At 33.1% G+C, this 7141-nt stretch overlaps 1 protein-coding gene across 1 annotated transcript in view; it reads right to left on the reverse strand.

The window, feature by feature from the left end:
• LOC115222357 (cadherin EGF LAG seven-pass G-type receptor 1) overlaps window positions 1–3449 on the reverse strand; it is a 755088-nt gene extending 751639 nt beyond the window's left edge. The window contains exon 1 of the mRNA XM_029792554.2: window positions 1823–3449. The gene's annotated coding sequence lies outside the window, so the exon portion shown is untranslated. The remainder of the gene's footprint in view (window positions 1–1822) is intronic.
• Between the last annotated feature and the right edge of the window lie 3692 nt (window positions 3450–7141).

The following is a 7141-nucleotide window of genomic DNA, read 5'->3' on the forward strand; positions in this document are numbered from 1 at the left end:
TTGAAAACGTACACACGCACACACACACTTTCAGGATATTATAAATATATATACACACATAGATGCATGTATGTATGTGTATGTATGTTTGTGTGCGTGTGACTGCTGTGAATGCACTCGGACACACACACACATATGCATAATCGTGCATATAAACCTACACACGAACACAAACACACTCACACACGCGCACATATATATGCATACGGTAATTGATATAGATGTATAGATTTACATTGACACATACTTGTCTTATGTATATGCACATATACATGTGTGTATATAAAATACACATGAACATGTATGTATATACTACAATGAACGATGCCTAGTTTTCATGCGTAAATGTATAGATGTGATATATACTCACATACACACGTATATGTTCACCTACGTTTCTTTGCAAAGCGAAGCACAATATTATATATATGTGTGTCGACGTGATACATACACATATATTGCAGTTTATGTGCCTGCTTCGTTCCATATACGCATGCACACGCGCACACAATCTCATCACTCATCACGTTTGATGTCCTCCCTACCCGACCACCGTAGTAATGCTCGCCAATTTTTGTACGTACCGAGTTTTGTGGATTAAATGTTACATGAAGCTGAAAGCAATTACGAACAGTACAATAATCATAATGAACAATGTTAATTATAAACAATGCTAATTATCAGAGTCAAATTGAATAGATCGCATATACGTTACACGCACGCAACGAAATACATAAAACTGCGTGAACTTTATATGAATTTTTGTTTTTAATCTCAAAACTAATGTAATCAGAAAGAGTAACTCTTGAAAATTCAATATTCAAATAAAAATTTTAGTTTTAAATATACTTCAATTGATACTCTATAGGTAAATAATTATTGTCAGGTAGCATATATATAGTCATGTATATATATGAATATATATATATATATATATATATATATAATATATATATATATTATATATACACACATACACACACACATCTGATCATATTTACATATATGTATTCTTGTACATATTTTAATATATATATATATATATATTGGTTCATATACATATGTGTATGTATTTGTATAATACACACGTGCGTGTGTGAAAAAATTGTATATTTGTAAGCATACAAAGATAACGAGTGTTTTTCCATGTGTATACGTGTGTATACATATGTGTGTGTGTTTATATATGCATATGAATTCACACACATATATATGCATATAAACCTACACAACAGACGGCAAAAAATGAAATTTTTGAAAGTTGGCACAACAGAAAAAAATAGCAAAAACAAAAAAATTTCATTATGTTACATTCTGACACTGGAACCGAACTCGGTACTGAACGGTCCATTCTTGGAATAGTACAGTTGTCAATTTGATACTCTCTGTAACTTTAATTTTTGCCGTTTCCTTTCATTTAACTATTAACTTTCCTCTTCCAGTTGTTTACACGTATAGAAGAATTTCTAAAAAGCAATCCCGATGAATGAGGTTGGGTGGGTGAAGAAATTATCTCGATATCATTGCAGTCTATCTATCTATCTATCTTTCTATCTACCCATTTATCTATCTATCTAAGTTCGGTATGCGGAATTAAGAATATGAGTAAGAAGTGAAGATTAACTGTAATGGTTTCATATTTGTGTGTGTGTATGTAAATATACACTCATATACACACACACACATACATACATATAAATGTTAAGAGAAGCGGGTACATGGATAAAAGAACACACACATACATGCATGTATGTATGTATTAGTGCATGTCTATGCATATATGTATATAACTATGCAAAAATATGTACAAATATTTACTTACCGGATATTGTCAAAATGGTAGAGCCAAATTGTAAACCAATATATGTTTTGTATTAAGAGTATTGTTACTCTTCATATAGGTGTTATGATACAGATGATAATAATAATAATAATAATAATATCCTCTTAATATTTCGTTTCTTTCACTTGTTTGTGTTTATAATGCTTCAAGACTCGTCACATATATGTATATACATATATATATGTATATATGTATATAAGTAGATAGATAGATATGTATTGATGTATCGAGTGTGTTCTATGTGTGTGTGATTTCCTAAGTTTTGTTATTTCATTGCTGTATTTTGTTCAATTTCAACAAAATCAAATATAAATACATATATACATATATATGTATGTATTTATGTAGAAGTGCGAGGCTTTTTTTACTTCGTTTTTCTGTTTAAGTTTTGTGTTTATATTGATATTATCGAAGCATTATATTAATTTATAGTTGCTGATAACCTTTTTGTGTATATAGAGTGCAACTATTCGTAAATAAGCACACACCGATATAATATATATATAAATGCTTCTATGTATATATGCCCCTAAGTTTGTGTATAAATGCTACGAAGTCTGTCTTTGCAGCGGTATGATGTGTATATATAAACTGAAAACTATATCCACAATGTTTATAGTCAAATTATTCTTACAAATATGTTTATACGAGTAATGTACACATACATAGATATATTCACACGCGTTTATGTATGCATATATATTATAGTACAATTAAATGCTTCTTATAATAGTTTAAACGTATATTAGCTGATGCGTATAGCACAATGTGTGTGTGTGTTTGTTCGCATTGGTCGTTTTTTCTTTCTTTTTTCAACTTGTTTATATTTAACAATGTGAGCGTGTGTATATATTTATATATATACGTTTGTGTATTCGATATTCTTGATTTTTATAATTCAAACAATATTTCGAATGCTTATTTTTTTCCTATTTGTAAATTTTGTCAATACATTCTCAAGCAATTGTTTGGCTTTTTTAAAAAAAAATATCACAAACTTCACTCTCGTCGCAAATACCTTAATAATAATAATAATAATAATAATAATAATAACAATAATAATAATAATAATAGAAACGGTTTATATCTTTGGCACTAGTTATAACACTAATATTACCAATAATAAGCACAATAAACAGTTGCAACGGTTATAAAAGCTAATATTGCACGCTGTGTTTGTATAACTGTATATGTATATATGGATAGGTAGATGTATGCTGTTTTACGTACGAATTGTGTGTGTATAATATGCACATACTTCAATTTATGTATGTGTGTGTGCCTGTTTGTGAAACATATCTATCTATATATGAATGAGTCAAAGATATATATATATATGTATATATATATATATATATATATATATGAAATGCGCTGTTAAAATTTAGGTATTAATTATTCCGTGTAAAAAGGTAGATATATAAACGTGAGGTTTCTCTCCTTGAGTAAAAAAAGTTTTGCCCGTTTGAACGTGTTGACAGGGTGCGGGTAATAAACTCCTTGTTTATATGTATATAAATTGATATACATACACATACATATATATATATATAATATATAAATATTTATATATTAATTATAAAAATTACATTCATACGTACAAACATACATTTATATATATCTATATACAAATATATAGATATTTATATATATTTATATATATATATATATATATATATACTCACACACACATATTATATATTATATATATACATATATATACATACATGTATGTATATATATACTGACATCGGCTTCAATATCATATGTATATGCTATGAAATACTCCGTTGTGAACACATGGTCCTCGCATTCGGTACAGCGTTTTCAACCGACAAGAATATATAAACAAGCGAGAACTGCATCGACAACATCCCCCGTTCTATAATGAAACCGCCCTCTACACCACAACCGACTGCGACGATGACGACGATGACGATCACGACGACGGCGATACCATCGCCATGACAGTATTGAGAATAATGACGGTGGTGGTGGTGACGGTGGTGATGGTTGTAGCGAGTAGCGAAGATGGCGGCGACTGCGGTGGTATACGATCGCTTTTATGTCGATGGCGGAGGAGGAGAAGAAGAAGGAAGGTGCAGGTGGAGGTGAGAGCGGCGGCGGCGACGTATTTTTGTTGTGATGAGGGTGTGAGGGGTGGAGAAAGAAGCGAACACGACCACAACCACCATAATGTACTATTTATTATCATCATAAACATCATTATCATTAACATTATCGCCATTATCATCATCGATAATAATGATAATAACAAAGAACAACAATAATACTCGTTATTAATATTAATTTAGTCTTGTGTTAAATAAATCAATGTGATTAATGGTAGCAATATCTTTATTATTATTTTTATTATTGCCCCTGTGGCAAAGAAAAAAAAATCATTGCTTTTCGTTAATATTAATGCCATTTTATTATTTCTAATATTAAATATATATAAATTTAAAAAAACCAACGATTATTATTAATAGTGTTATTTTCCTTATTATTATTATTATTATTATTATTATTATATTATTATTATTATTATTATTATTATTATTAGTAGTAGTAGTAGTAGTAGTAGTAAACAGTAGTAGTAGATGTTTTAGTAATATCGGTGAAGATAATGCTGATGATGTTGATGGTGATAGTGAACGGGGATGATAATGTCGGCATCATCATCATCACCACCATCATCATAATTATCATTAGTTGCAGCGGCAGCATCACCAACCATGACTTGCCGGCAATAGCAGCAGCAGCAGCAGGGTCAGCAGCAGCAGGGTCAGCAGCAGCAGGGTCAGCAGCAGCAGCAGTAATCGTAGCAATAGTTAGTAATGCAACAAGTAGTAGTAGTAGTAACAGCAGCAGTCATTTATTAGTAGTATCGAAGCCTTAGTAGCAACAGCAGCAGCAGCAGCAGTAGCAGCAGTAGTAGTAGTAGTAGTAGTAGTAGTAGTACTGGTGCGCGCCGGTAGTAATTCTTAGCGTGTGTGTGTATGGTGGCAGTTGTAATAGTGGTAGTAGTAGTAGTAGTAGTAGTACAAGTGTTAGCTGTTGTGGTTGTAGTCGTGGTGGTGGTGGCTTTCGTTATACTTTGCTAGTGTAAAAGTGTTTGCCTGTGACGGTCTCGGTGGTAGCCGCACCACCACCAGCAGCAGCAGCAGCAGCAGTAAAAGCGACAGCAGCAACGCAGCAGCGTCGGTGTTGTTCGAGTTGTTGTTGTTATAGGTTAGTTGATGTTAATGCCGTAACGCAGGTTTGTTCTGTCTGTCTGCCTGTCTGTCTGTCTGTCTCTCTCTCTCTCTCTCTCACATAAGCGCGCGCACACACACACATAACACATACATACACACACACATTATATATATATATATATATATATATTATATATATATATATATACATACACAACACACAAACGCAATATATATACATATACTATACACGGCACCCACATACACATATGCTACATGCACACATACGTACTATAAACACCACGCATACATGTATACGTACTACTACACACACACACACACACACACACACACATACACACACACACAACGAAGTCTTGCAACGCCTTCCTTTGCTCACCCTTATTCTACCTCAAATTTCCTCGCTGTTTCTTTCTTTCTTTCTTTCTTTCTTTCTTTCTTTCTTTCTCTCTCTCTCTCTCTCTCTCACACACACACACACGTCATTCCTCTCCCTCTCTTTCCATTCATTCATTCATTCATTCAACCGTTTCGTTTATGTCTATGCAACATCTTTCCGTCTGTCTTTCCATCCATCCATCCGCTTCTCTATCTATGTATCTATATATACACCCATCTCTCTATTCTCCTATCCATCCATCCATCCATCCATCCATCCATCCATCCATCCATGTGTGTGTGCGTGTATGTGTGTATGTAAATGTATGGCAATTATACGTAAGTACTTCGTCGTTCTTCCGAAAATGCCTTTCTGTGCGGTGTAATTAGCGATAAGGTTCGCTAGAAGTGGAAAGAAGCGGATTGGGCGAAGAGATGCGAAGAAATAAACTGAAGCCTCATTCATATATATATACGCGCACACACACGTATGCACACACTCACACACGTATACACACACATATATGCGAACACACACACCTATACACACATAAACGCACACATATATATATATATACGCACACACATATATATAGACACACGTATACACACACACAATTATACACGTATATATATACATGCACTCACATACATACACAAAGAGATGTATACACATACACGTATATACATACACACATATACACACATATGTGCATCTCTCTATCTCTGTATATATATATATATATATACAAACCGACACGGACATGTATCTACAGTTATCAATCTTTTTACCTGTCGATATAGTTATCAATCCACCTGTCTACCTGACAGTTTACCTATCTATGTATGTGTAGTTCAAAATAATTATAACTACTTATTTATTTAGGCATGTCCGTGAATCTGTGTGCATGTATGTATGTATCTATCTATGTATATCTATAATGTATCTATCTATCTACGTATATATCTGCCTATCTATCTCTCTACTCACCTATCCATCTATCTATCTATCTATCTATCTATCTATCTATCTATCTATCTATCTATCTAGCTAGCTAGCTAGCTAGCTGTGTATGTGTGTATCTATCTATCTACGCATATCTCTATCTATCTATCTACTCACCTATCTACCTATCACTGATTATATGCACCTTTCTATATCTATTAGTCTATGCCTATGTATGTTTATATATGTATACGTATATTTGTGTTTCAATGTGTGTATATATATATATATATATATATATATTATATATATATATATATATATATATATATATATATAAGGCGGTGCTCCAGCATGGCTGCAGTCAAATAACCGGAACGGGTAAAAGAAGAATAACAGAAGTACACACACAGACATATGACATACATATAGCCCTCCCCTCAATCTCTGTGATCGATCCTCCATCTTTCCAACTACATACGAAACAAATATCATGGCAAACAACCCCACCACGACCACCACCACCCATCACTAAGATTTCTACATAAGTGTGTATCCTCAGGCTGAAGTATTTGATGTCTGATTATAAACTCCTCTTTTGCCTCAATTCAGTCCTTGCTTAGCCACGGATATAACTTCTACATCGGTGCTTCTCTACAGGGGCCCACATGAACCTTTGTGCATCCATATGACCCTTCGGCTTCCATGTGAGATATTACTGAAATTTATCTGCAGTTTATAGCAGGATTGGCT

This window comes from Octopus sinensis, linkage group LG19 (genome assembly GCF_006345805.1).
Source record: "Octopus sinensis linkage group LG19, ASM634580v1, whole genome shotgun sequence".
NCBI lineage: Eukaryota > Metazoa > Mollusca > Cephalopoda > Octopoda > Octopodidae > Octopus > Octopus sinensis.